Here is a 13,540-nt window from a genome sequence, read left to right on the forward strand (position 1 = left end):
TCACTTACCATTCACCTTCCACAGCGTCTGTCCTTGTAACTTCTGTTTTAGCCAAAAGGGACTCTTAACTCTTCCTTCACTCATTCTCAGGCTATGTGAACTTTCTTTTTGAACATTTAGAACATCTTCCCTACTCAACTACACACCAGCCCACGTTCTTGTCCCTCTTCCTTGCTTCACTCTTTTCCATAACGCTGATCACTACCCAACACACATAGAGATATCTTTGGTCATAAATTTTTTGTCCTTTATTCCCAGAAGAGAATGTCCCATGGCTCTAAAATAGTGACTGACATGCAGTTAAAGCAGGTTCTTGAGTAACATCCTTCTGTGTAAGGTTGTTTTGTTATAACAATGTTGAGAAAAAAAAAATTTCCTTCCCAGCTGGGGCCACTGTGTGGAGCTTGCATGGTCTCCCCACATCTGCAGGGGTTTTTCCTGGGCCCTCCTGTTTCCTCCCATGTCCCTAAATGTGCACGTTAGGTGAGTGGGCATGTCTACACGGTCCCAGTGTGAGTGAGGGTGCGTGTGTGTGAGTATGCCCTGCGATGGGATGGTGGCCTCTTCATAGTCAGTGCCCACCTCGACCCTGAGCTGCCGGGATAGTCTCTGGCCACCTGAGACATGGAGCTGAAATAAGTATGTGGGAAAATGAATGAATGAATGAATGAGTACAAATGATTGTAAAATAAGAATCTGTAAAATAGTCAATATACAAATACAGGTAAATAAGCAATGCAGTTGGAAAGTGCTCAGTGAGCACTATTCCTGATTGTGTATTGTTGAACTGCATGTTTTAGGAGGTGCTTCTGTCAATTTTTATTTTGCAAACACCTATTCCTTGATTTTGTCTACTACTATGACCACCAACACCCACTGATTTACTAAAAATTGGGTATATAATTATCTTGTTTTCATTCATCTTTTCTGAATGTCCATATTATGTATAGTTCACATTTGTTTTAATGTTTACTCTTAGAAGTGTTTTGAGTCTTTATTTACTAGGTAGGTGATGTTTTTGTGACCAGAAATATGCTGGTTAGTTTGGTTCTACCTTGTTTCTATGCAGCTTCCAAGAATCTATTGATGATGTTAAGTGAGGATTTCCTGTGTTACCCAGTACATATTTGCTGAATGAATGAATGAATGAATGAATGCATGTATGTATGATGGGCATTATCATCCTGATTTTGAACATGGGAAGAGAAGTTTAAGAAATTTGGGGGACTTTTTAAATCATGGTATTTCTTGTAAAAAGTAGTACCTAGTAGCATCTACCCAGCGTGTAAATTCTTTCTATTACATTTTGATGTCTTTCATATACTCCATCATCTATGTTTATAGCTGAAGAATGAGTAAAAGACACTAAGATAGCAATGACAAGGAGTACATGCAGTAAGAATTGAAATTAGTGGAATGTGTGACATTGTAGATAAGACTGATTAATGTACAGGGATGGCCTGTGGATGTGTAAAAGAGAAGGACCATAAGATGCTGACTACTGTGGGTGTTATGACTGCAGACAGGAAAAAAAGGAAGTATTTTGCAATTGCTGATAGCTTTTCACAGACTTCTTACCGCCTTTAAGCTAAAGCCTTAGGGGCTTCTATCAGTGATATTTGGTCCTCTCTCTTCATTACAGTCGTTGGTTCGCCTTTGACTTACCAGGCTTTCACACAAATACTAAATTCTGTAGGATTTCCTGTCATAAAAAAGTATAATTAATATTTTCTGCTTCATTTACAGAAAGCTTAAACATGTGGATTTCAAAGTGGAATGAGCTTTATTAAAAGTTAATAAACCAAACAACTAATAGCTATCAGACCAAAATTATGGCAGATCATTTGTGACAAACAGTAGTGAATATGAAGGGAAAAATGTGTCAGACTGCAGTCATATCACAAAGTTTATCAAGCATTTGCGTACAAAACATATGTAAGTAAAAAGTTAAATAAGAATGATAATCAATTGGATTAATTAAGATTTGCGTTGATATTTGAAGGAAAGGTAAATATTGCCTAAGAAGAGAAAGAAGAAGGCAGTGTTTATCAGGCAGGGCAAACATCTGAATAAAAGTCTGGAGTTTGATTAAGTATACTTCTTGTAAAAAGCAGTACCAGGCACCGGGCATGGTGGCTCACTCCTGTAATCCCAAGTACTTCTGGAGGCCATGGTGGGAGGATTGCTTGAGCCTGGGAGTTTGAGGTCAGCTTGTGCAACATGGTGAAACCTATGGTTTATAAAATTAGCTGGGTGTGGTGGCGCATGCCTGTAGTTCCACTGCATAGGAGGCTGAGGTGGGAAGATCAGCTGAGCCCAAGAGGCGGAGATTGCAATGAGCTAAGATCATGGATCTTGCCACTACAGTGGAGTCTGGGTGACAGAGCCAGACCCTGTCTCAAAAACAAAATACTAACAATAAGAAAAATGTACTATCATCTAATCTACCCAGTGTGATTATGGGAAATAGTGTGATTGATTGAAAGAAAGTGAACTGATCAAGTATATTTGAATTGAGGATTCATAGTATGTTAAGTATATCTGCCGTTGCACTTTCCTTTAAAATTACTATAAAATGTCATGGCAGGGGCAATTAATCATTTATTTGAACGTATGTGATATAGAAGGGGAGCAGGGAAGTGCTGGGTAGAGAAAGGTGGGTCCCTGGCGAGGGATCCACCCCCGGGCCTTTGCCCACAGTCCTAGGTTAGGACAGGTACTCCTGCCTTCATGCCCAAATGTTGCAGTTCCCAAGACCACCCTGGGCCACAGGTCCCCATCCTGTGCCTATAAAAACCCCAAGATCCTAGCAGGCAGACACACAAGTGGCTAGACATTGAGAGTAGTCATCAGTGGAACAAGACACAAGTGGTTGGACGTCAAGAGGACATGGGCAGGCCACCAACTGGTGAAACAAGGCAGAGTTTGGCCAGGACAATCTGAGGAGAGCGCACGCCACTGAGTGGCCAGACTCCAGGGGAAAACCATCTCCCTTTTGCCTCCACCATCTGCTGAGAGCTACTTCCTCTCAATAAAACCTTGCACTCATTATCCAAGCCCACGTGTAATCTGATTCTTCTGGTACACCGAGGCAAGAACCCTTGGATACAGAAAGCCTCTGTCCTTGCTATAAGGTAGGGGCTAATTGAGCTGACTAACACAAGCCACCTATGGATGGGTAAACTAAAAGAGCACCCTGTGACACACGCCCACTGGGGCTTCAGATGCAAACATTCACTCCTAGACGCTGCCATGGGGCCGGAGCCCCACAGCCTACCCCTCCCCTAGAGGTTTGAGTAGCGGTGCACTGAAGAAGCGAGCCATACCTCCATTGCACGCTCTGCGAGGGGGACAAGGGAACTTTTCCCATTTCATATGTTTATTGATCACTATGGAAGTCCCAGGCGTGTTTCTATTTTCTGAGGACTAATCGTTAATGAATCATACAAGCAATGAGCTTATAGTACAGTAAAGAGTGGGGAGCACAGATAGTAAAGAAACATAGAAAGCAAAGATCAAGATAATTGTATATCATGAAAAGTGCTACGAATGAAGAAAAGTGATATAATCGAGTTCTTCTGGACAGGCTTGAGGCAGACCCTGGTTGTGTTCATGAGGATTGGTTTGTTTAAGCTTCACTGTCAGTGTTTAGACAACTGCCCAGGTTTCTTCCATTTTTAAGATCATCCAGAATAATCCAAACTTACTTCTACGATGACAGCTGCCATTTATTGCTCTTTCTATATGCTTTTATCAGTTATATTTGTGGTAGGCACTGAACTTATGGCAAATTTACTATTAAGAAAAATAAAGCACAGAGGTTCAGTAACTTGCCAAAGCCACAGGACAAGTAAATGTTGATCCAGGATTTGAATGAATCAGCCTGTCTTCATAGTGCTTCATTTTAATTGAGACATTTTATTATCCAGGTCAGGTATACTCACCTAATTGGGTGACTATATTAATATATTTCAAAATAAATTCCATCCTGTATGCATCCTCTGTCTCCTCCTTGTGGCCATTTATTTTTCTTCTGCTTTTGGTTTATTTTTGTTTCCCTTATGTCTTTGATAACTACGACTTTCATCTTCATTTTTCCCTATTTCCATTTTTGTAAATACTTCTGAATTCATTGTCATTCTGGCCATTCTCGGGTACTATCCAATTAGGCCCCACTTTAAAAGTGTCCTCTGAAATAGGCATGAGATGTGAGAACGGCAAGACTCTTAAAGAACAGAGTGAGAATGAATCCTCCTGTCATGCTAACTCAGTATTTCTTTTAAGGTATCTCAATCAACAATACTTCCATAATTAATAACTGTTTCCATATTTTCCAAGGTGAACAATATTTTCTGACAGGTTTAATTCATGTGAGAGCAGCAGGAAAAGTCAAAGGTGATTCCAAGGTTTTGGCGGAGGAACCGTAGGTATGGAATATTCATTTATCGAGATGGAGAAACTTGTCAGGAAGAGTTGCCCATTTTTTGATGTGTTAAGTTAAAAAATTCTAGAATAGATCAAAGTCAATATGCCAAGAATCCAGTCAGATATGTGGTTCTAGAGATGGAAATATAATTTTGGGCATTATCAATGTATGGCTGTTAAGTCATGAGGTTACAAGAAATTAACTCCCATTATGGCCATTCAATGGGTGCTATCCAATTTAGTTTATCCCAGGATGAATTGAAAAAAAAAAAAAAAGAGGACCAAGAACTGAATTCTGGGACACAACAACATTTTAAATTAATTTAAGGAGGAATCCAAATCTGAGGGAGGATTGGGATGTGAGTGAAGCAAAAGGAAAATGAAGAGAACGGTGTCCTAAGGAACAACATATTTTAGAGAAGAATATATGTTATGAAAAGGAAATAATCAGTTTTTTTTTTTAATGCTTATCTGGTGAGTAAGATGAATTCTGAGAACCAGCCATTAGATGTGTTCAGATGGAAGTTAATGGTGACTTTGACCGGAGTGTTTTCATAGAAATAGTGAAGGAAAAAGCCTAATTAGCATAAAGGAAAAGTAGGATGAAACAGTAAGCACAGAGAGATTTTTTTAACATTTTTCTGTTAAGAAAATTAGAGAAATGTTAAGAAGAAATATAAGAAAATTAGAATCATGTGTATGGGGACATGGTAAACAAAAGATGGCTTTTGCTTGTTTTTAACGTAGAGATATTGCACCACACCGGGAGGTGAAGGTGAGTGAACAAGTGGAGATGAAAAGAAATTGATAGTGTCCAGAGCGAACAAAAGAAAGAAAATTACAAGCTTGAAATCCCTAAGGAGGTAGGTGGATTGATTTCAATATACAGATGGAGATTGATCGTAGATAATGTTACGGCATCTTTGGGGTGTTGATTTTCTGGTTGGAAACCTTTGTGGCCGCGGCGTCTTTGCCCGAGTTCTTGTCCTGCGTCTATGGTTGCTAGATTGTATGTTAATATTATACTTAGCTCTGTAAGAAACTGCCACACTGCCTTCCAAAGTGGCTATGCCTTTTTACCTCTCACCAGCGGTGAATGAATGCTCCTGTTGCTCCACATCCTTGCTAGCATTGGATGTTGTGAGTATTTTGGATTTTAGTCATTCAAATAGTATGCAGTGGTTTCTCCTTGTTGTTTTAATTTGCAGTTCCCTCCTAAGTGTCATCACTGAGCATCTGCAACACTGAACTTCTTAGCTCTCCAACAAGGCACAGCCTTGTCTGCATTCCTTTCCCTACCCTCACTTCCCCTTCTACTTTGAAGGTTATTTGTAGCATTTATTTGTCTCCTGTAACCCTGCCAATCCTTCCCAGCCCTCAGAGCCTTCACTGACATCATCCGGCAGCTCACTCGTTCCTGATCCCATAGTAATCTGTGCATAACTTTTCTTGAGATTTATTACATCCTGTCATATGCTGTTTCTTCTATTGACATTGGTTGCTATGCCCATTTGTCAACCTCCTGGCTTCAAGCAATCCTCCCACCTTAGCCTTCCAAAGTGCTGGGATTACAGGTGTAACTAACTGCACCTGTCCTTGCTACTCTCATTTCTAAATAAAATTTCAATCTGAGTGAAAACTAAAGCCAATTCCTTCCCAAAACGGTGGGGGCGGCGGGGGGGGCACTGACACAAGATCGAAGACAATCAGTAGCACCAGACAATGAGTCAGCAGAGTCAGTAAAGCCTCAGGCCATGAGTTAGAAGACACTTCACAGATTAAAGGAAATAACAGAGGAGTAAGAAATAACCAGGGAGGGCCTCCTGGAGATTATTGTTTGACTCCCTTTCCCTCTCTCTCTCAAGAGAAAGAGAAGAGGACATTTTAGACTGAGGGATCAGTAGGAGCAAGAATAAGGAAGCTGCCTGATTTACAGAAGCTCTCTACTGCCTCCAGCATCAGGCCTTTGAAATACACTTACGTCTTTCCACCAGCAGCTCCAGCCTTCATCTCCACTGGAATCTTCCCTCACCCATCTCTGCAGATGATACATACCCCCACATAGCATTCATTATTTCCTAAATATATCAGCTCACACCTTCATATTATTTTACATTTGTTCAGAATCTTTCCTAACCTGGAATGCCCTTTCCCCTTTCTCCTTTAATCACGCCTTTCTTATAAAGTAGGCTCAGATTACCTTCTCTGTCAGCATTATCTGTAGTGACATACCTTCCACCCTACTGCCAGTGGTTCTTACCTCTTCTGCAGAGAGTATCATCAGTTTGAATCATTTAGATCGCGGCTAACTTGGGAATCTTTACCATTATGTGGATCAAATAACCAGATCTTGATAAGAAAAATAAAAATGCTATTGTCACATAAATTGCCGGGTTTAATCATTTGTGGGCCTTAGAGTGTGTTTTCTTCAGGGCAAGGTAAGCTTGTGCTTCACAGTAGCTTGCAAGTTATTTGAGAAGAATCAAAACATGTTGCCAGTCTAGCAGAAAAGCATTTCAACTTCACCACAGATTGCTACAGCCGCGGGACAAGCGGGAGCCCCGCCCCTTCCAAACTGCAGGGTTGGGAGCTGCTGCCCTAGGGGCACAGGACCACTCCAAGTCTGCAGCCTGCACCTTCGGGGTCCGGGAAACTTGTCAGTTTCTTATAGAGCTAAGTATAGTATTAACATACAATCTAGGAAACATAGAAAGTGGAAAACATGTACACACAAAAACTGGCACACACATTTTCTTTATTCATAATTGCCAAACATTAGAAGCAATTATGATGTCTTTCAAAAGATGAGTGGATAAACAAACTTTGGTACATTCATACAATGGAATATTGTTGGACGATAAATTGAAATGTTGTCAAGCTATGAAAAACATGGAGGAATCTTCAATGCATATTACTAAGTGAAAGAAGCCAGTAGGAAAAACTGTCATATTGTGCTAGCTATATGACATTCCAGAAAAGCCAAGACAAAGAAAACAAAGAGATCAGTTGTTACCAGTGATTCAGGGGAAGAGGAAGACTGATAGGAAGGGGGAAGATTGATGAGTAGGTAGGGCACAGGGGATTTTTGTCTGCAAAAATGTCTGCAAAAATGTACACCCATGTACGTAATCAGGGCTCTGAATTTCTTAAACTTTTCAAATTTTGAGGCAGGGCCTATTGAATGGGTTGGGGGAGACCTTCCTGATTGATACCTACTAATGTATATACAAATTTGAGACAGATATTTTGAGGGAGAGAGTGGAATTCAGATACAACTTACCTAGTACCCCAGAAAGGTGTCAAGTGGAAGTAGACAAAAAAAGAGGTGTGTGAGTACAAAATTAAATTCTAAATGAGGACATGGAGGTTCTTGTGGAAACTTTTTTCTTGTATATATATATATATATATATATATATATATGTATACACACACACACACACACATATACACACACACACTATTTTCTTTATCCACTTGTTCATCAATGAAATGAACATTTAGGTTATTTTCATATTTTGACTTTTGTGAACATGGGAGGAAATGAGATATTTGCAAGACTAATTCAAACATTGCATTAAATGGTCCATATTTAATATAAAGAAATCATGATAATTAATATATACCTCTGACTTTTCAGATAATGGATGTAAGCGCTATCCTGAAAGGTGGCAATGGAGCAAAAGACCAGTAATATAAAATAATTCAGGAATCCATAACATGGCAAGACAGCAAGGATACAAATTTTTAGAGGGTCTCTAAAATTTCTACCCCACTCAATATAGAGAATAAGGAACTGGTAAGTATGCAGGTCTCCTGTCTTTTGTTAAAATTTACAGAGGTGAGGTGAGGAGGTAAGGATAAGTTAAAAAAATTATTGAGTACCTAATAATAAAAATACTATGCTCTCAGGCGAATCTATAAATGATCACATTTAATTCTTCCTTTGTGTGCAAACAACAACCCTACAAATCTGGTAATATCATTCCTAATTTTTAGATATGAAACCGAGGCTTTGGAGGATAAGAAACTTGATTTAGATCACATGGCCTGGTTTTGCATATTGAATAGGATAACAAATAAAAAGAGACAGAGGAAATACATACTTCCTCATTTAAATACTTATTTTTGTCTTTCATCATTGAATTCCAAATCTAACATATCATTCTGGAAAAGAGATGCTAGGGAAATGATAGTGTACAAGAAGAAGAAAATAAAATATAAAACAAAAAAAGAGAATAATTTAAAAAAGACATTGCATCTTGAATTTATAGTTGTTCTAAGGTGGATACATTGATATTGTATAAAGTTAAGGTTTACACAACAACTCATATGCCTTCTGACAATTCTGACAATCAAATGCAATACTTTGGAAAGTTTTAGAAGAACATGTTTCATGAGGGAATCAAACTTTCAGTCTAGGTAAATGAAAAGTATGCTGAAAGAAGCGAATGTACAACTGATTCTGGGAAGAAGCTTTAAAAAGTAAACAATGGGATTTTTATTTATATTGGATTTAATAGAGTTTGGAGGCAGAGGAAAATGCAGGATAAGAAATCAACTTTCTAACTTGTGCATTTTTTTTCCAATGTCCATCCTCAGCACAGAAACCGTGGTGGTGTCATGGAATGTTGTCAATTTCTGATACATTTCATCATGGTCAAGTCAGTTCCAGGAGGCAGCATCATGGACAATTTGACTTATGTTCTGCTTTTGTCTTCTACAGAACTTTGTGTCTCACTGTTATCTCCTTGTTGCCTGGGGTTATCACATGGCACATCCAACTATGAGTGTGGAAAGATAGCATAATCCTTTGACTGTGTCAAATTCTTAGGAAAGTGTGACTCTTATAAGATGGCACAATCGCTTGCCTGATGTGTTTCAAGTTCTTAGAGAAATGTGGTGAGCTATTCCTTTTTATTTTGGCAGGTTTTTGTCTTGGTGTTTACCAAGTGATCCAAGATAGAGAGGTGGCAGGGAGAGAAGGAGAGAGCACGGGAGAGAGAAAGAGAGACACAGAGAGACAGCGAGATGGGGAAAAAGAGAAAGGGAAAGAGAGGAGAGAGGGAGAGAGGGACAGAAAGAAACAGAAAGAGGGAAGGAAGGAAGAAAAGGAAGGAAAGAACAAAGGAGGGAAGGAAAGAAGGAAGGAAGGAAGGAAGGAAGGAAGGAAGGAAGGAAGAAGGAAGGAAAGGAAGGAAGGAAGGAAGGCAGTTAGTTTTACTGCATGGTCTGTGCCCTTAACCACAATGATTTACCTCCATGAAATGAATTTCCTATTTAACCCTCTGATTACATAGAGGTTACCTCATACAGATAATCTATAATGAAAGTGATTGGAATACAGTGAGCTTATTTTTTCCCAGGATTATAATACCTGGTATGATACTAGTTTACATCTCTTACAAACTACCTAAGACTAAATTTGTAAATTCTGGTCTATTATTAAGTGAGATCTATGCAATTTCAAATACTGGGAAAATACGTGTACTGAAATATGCATTACTAGAAAATTAGAAATTACTTTAAAAAATGATTTGGAATTCCTGTTAGAATTCTTATAACCAGGATGCCCTTACATCCCTTAGGAGACATTGTTTGGTAATTTTCATTCCTTTTATGATTAAAAATGTAGTTCTTTGGGTCTACTGTATTAGTCTGTCCTCATGCTGCTAATAAAGACATACCCGAGACTTGGCAATTTACAAAGAAAAGAGGTTTAATTGACTCACAGTTCCACATGGTTGGGGAGGCGTCACAGTCATGGTGGAAGGCAAAGGAGGAGCAAAGTCATGTCTTGCATGGTGGCAGGAAACTCCCCTTTATAAAACCATCAGATCTCATGAGACTTATTCACTGTCATGAGAACAGCACAGAAAAAAACTCGCCCCCATGATTCTACTACCTCTCACTGGGTCCCTCCCACGACATGTGAAGATTATGGGAGCTATAATTCAAGATGAGGCACTTTTCTTGCCCTATGTATTGCTATTTCCCTCCACAGCCTCTGTTGCTGGTCTGATGCTGGCTGATTTGAAGCCTAGGCATGCCATCCCTACTTGCTTGCCTCATTCATAAATATGTCTTCTTTAAAAAACACTTTACTGGATGTAATTGACATTTAAAAGCTGTACATATGTAATATATGCAACTTAATGTTTGTAGATAAGTATACAATGTAAATAAACCATCACAACAATGTGTACCATAAACATAGGCATTATCTTGAAAAGTCCTCCCACCCTCTTTATTTATTGTTATTATTTTTGCATGATAAAAACACAACATAAGATTTATCCTCTTAGAAAATTCTAAATATATAATGTAGTATTGTTGTCTATAGGCACTATGCTGTACAGTAGATCTCTAGGACTTATTCATCTTGTGTAACTGAACTTTCTACCCTTTGGCTAACACTTCCTCATTTCCCTCTCCTCTAATCCCTGGCAACCACCATTCTACTATCTGCTTCTATGAGTTTGGTTATTTGAAGTTCCTCATACAAATGGTATCATGTAGTATTTGTCCTTCTGTATCTGGCTTGTTTCACTTAGCATAACATCCTCCATATTTATTCATGTTGCTGCAGTGGGAGGACTTCTTTCTTTTTAAAGGCTAAATAATATTGCATGGCATGGAGATGTGTTTTATTATATTTATATTGTTATATACCCTGAAAAAGAGAGAGAGAAAGAGAAGGAGAGAGGAAGGAAAGAATGAAGGAAGAAAGGAGGAAGGGAGGGAGAGAGGGAGGCAGGGAAAGAAAGAAGGAAGGAAGGGAGGGAGGGACGGAGGGAGGGAAGGAAGGAAGGAAGGAAAGGAAGGAAGGAGAGAAGGAAGGAAGGAAGTCAGACAGACAGGTGTACAACTTGTAGTTACTTGTTGTACACATTGTAGTTTACTTGTTCAGTAAAGCTAATATACCTGTGGAACAAAAAAATTACATTTGCTTGAAGACCACATTGTTAATTTTGGCCACCTGTTTATAATCTGACTCTTGATTTCAGTTCTCAGCTTCATAGTGGATTCTCATTCCAAAAGTGTATCATCTCCCCTTCTTGCCCAATTTGACTCCATCATACCTACCCTGAGGAAAACTAATGTGTCTAAATCCTTCTCCATGTGAGTACAAATATATACAAGTATGATTATATATGCTTGTATGCAGCCTCGAATATGCCATCAACACTACTGTCTCCATCTCAACCATGTGTATTCATCACCAATGGAGCTAATTCACTTGTTTTCTTAATATATAATGGAGGGTTGGCTATTTTACTGGAATAAGGGCCATTGGGTCTACCTCAGTACAAGGATTTTCAACCTTAGCTTCACATTGGAATCATATAGGAAACTTTAATTTTTTTTTAATAATCCAGCTACACTTCTCATCATTGAAATCAGCATCTTAAAAGGTGGGACAATCTTAGACATCAGTATTTCCTCAAAGCTCCCTAGTATAATTTCAGTGTGCAGCAAAATTGAAAACTATTTTCAAAGAGCTAGATAGATCAAACTTTGTATCACTTGTCCATCCTGACCATGCTGATTAATACCTTCAGTAAGGGCTGTTGGCTAAGATTACAACAGTGAAATAGCTGAGAATTGTCACTACATTTGTCCCAATTCTGACCTGTCCTGACCTAATGTGGTCTGCACAAACCAAACTAATTTTGCTAACATTGCAGAAAGAGCCATCCAATTTGAAGATGGTTCCAGCACCTTTGTCTCTGGGCCTATTTTCTCAGGGAGTTAGTATTGGTGTTATTTATCCAAACATTGCCACTCAGGCTGAGTTAATAAAAATCACCTGTGTAGTTTGAGAAACTTACAGATTCTCCATTTCTGTATTCCAATCATTCTGATTTTATAGATCTGATGCGTAACCCAAATATCTGTGCCTTTAAGGTACTATCTGTGTAAATTTGATGTGAAACTAGGTTTGGAACCCACATTAAATTCTCACATTGCTGTAAAGAAATACTCAAGACTGGGTAATTTATAAAGAAAAAAGTTAAATTGGCTCACAGTTTGTCAGGTGGTACAGGAAGCATGACGCTGGAAACTGCTGGGCTTCTAGGGAGGCCCCAGGAAACTTACAGTCCTGATGGAAGATGAAGGAGGAGGGGGTACTTCACATGGCTGGAGCAGGAGTAGGAGAGAGGGTGTGGTGTGGGGGTTGGGGGGATGCTACACACTTTCAAACAACCAGATCTTGTGAGAACTCACTATCGTGAGAACTCACTATCATGAGAACAGCACCAAGAAGATGGTGCTAAGTCATTCATGAGAAATCTGCCACCATGATCCAGTCACCTCCTACCAGGCACCACCACCAACATTGGGGATTACATCTCGACATGAGAGTTGGTAAGGACACAGATCCAAACCATATCAGTGGTCTTTCCCCTAAAAATATACCATTTGCACATACCTATATATATAAATAAAATATCTCAGGGATTTTAACTGGAGAGGGTGTTGGGGGCAGTAGGAAAGGAAGAGAGAAGAAAAAGAAAGAGATGAAAATTTCTGGAAACAAGCCCTGTCTCATAAGCTAAGTTGTCAGAATCAAAGGATGAAGCATTCTGACACAAAGGGCTAATGTATCTTGAGAACTCTGGATTTCTGCATCTACTGTAGAGGCCGTCAGGGATAACATGATGATAGCAGGGCAGCAGGGAGGAGGCTCTTAGTAATAAGAGCTGATCAAGATCCAGAGCACTGTGAGGTCAGAAACAGAACTTTTAATGAGTATAAAAGAGTTAACATGAAATAAGAATTAAAATATACAAGATACCAGAAAAAACCCTATAACTTCTTAATAGGAACAAAATAACCAATTAAGATATTCTAATTGTTAAAAGTAGATCTTCTTATTAGAAATAGAGGAATGAAAGAAGTTATTTTTCTCCTGGGAATAAAACGAAACCCAAATGTGTGGGAGTCAGAGGCAGAGATTTTGAACTTTAATAAGTAATTTTATCTTTGTGAGAATGCCAGGGGCAAACTGCTAAAGAGAAATGAAAGAATCAAGTTTCTTCTTTAATTCATGTGTATGTAACTTATGTTTGAATCCTGTATAAGAGCTAAGACACTCTGTTTACTTGAACTATG

Source organism: Colobus angolensis, unplaced genomic scaffold, assembly GCF_000951035.1.
Source record: "Colobus angolensis palliatus isolate OR3802 unplaced genomic scaffold, Cang.pa_1.0 Scaffold11, whole genome shotgun sequence".
NCBI classification, from domain to species: domain Eukaryota; kingdom Metazoa; phylum Chordata; class Mammalia; order Primates; family Cercopithecidae; genus Colobus; species Colobus angolensis.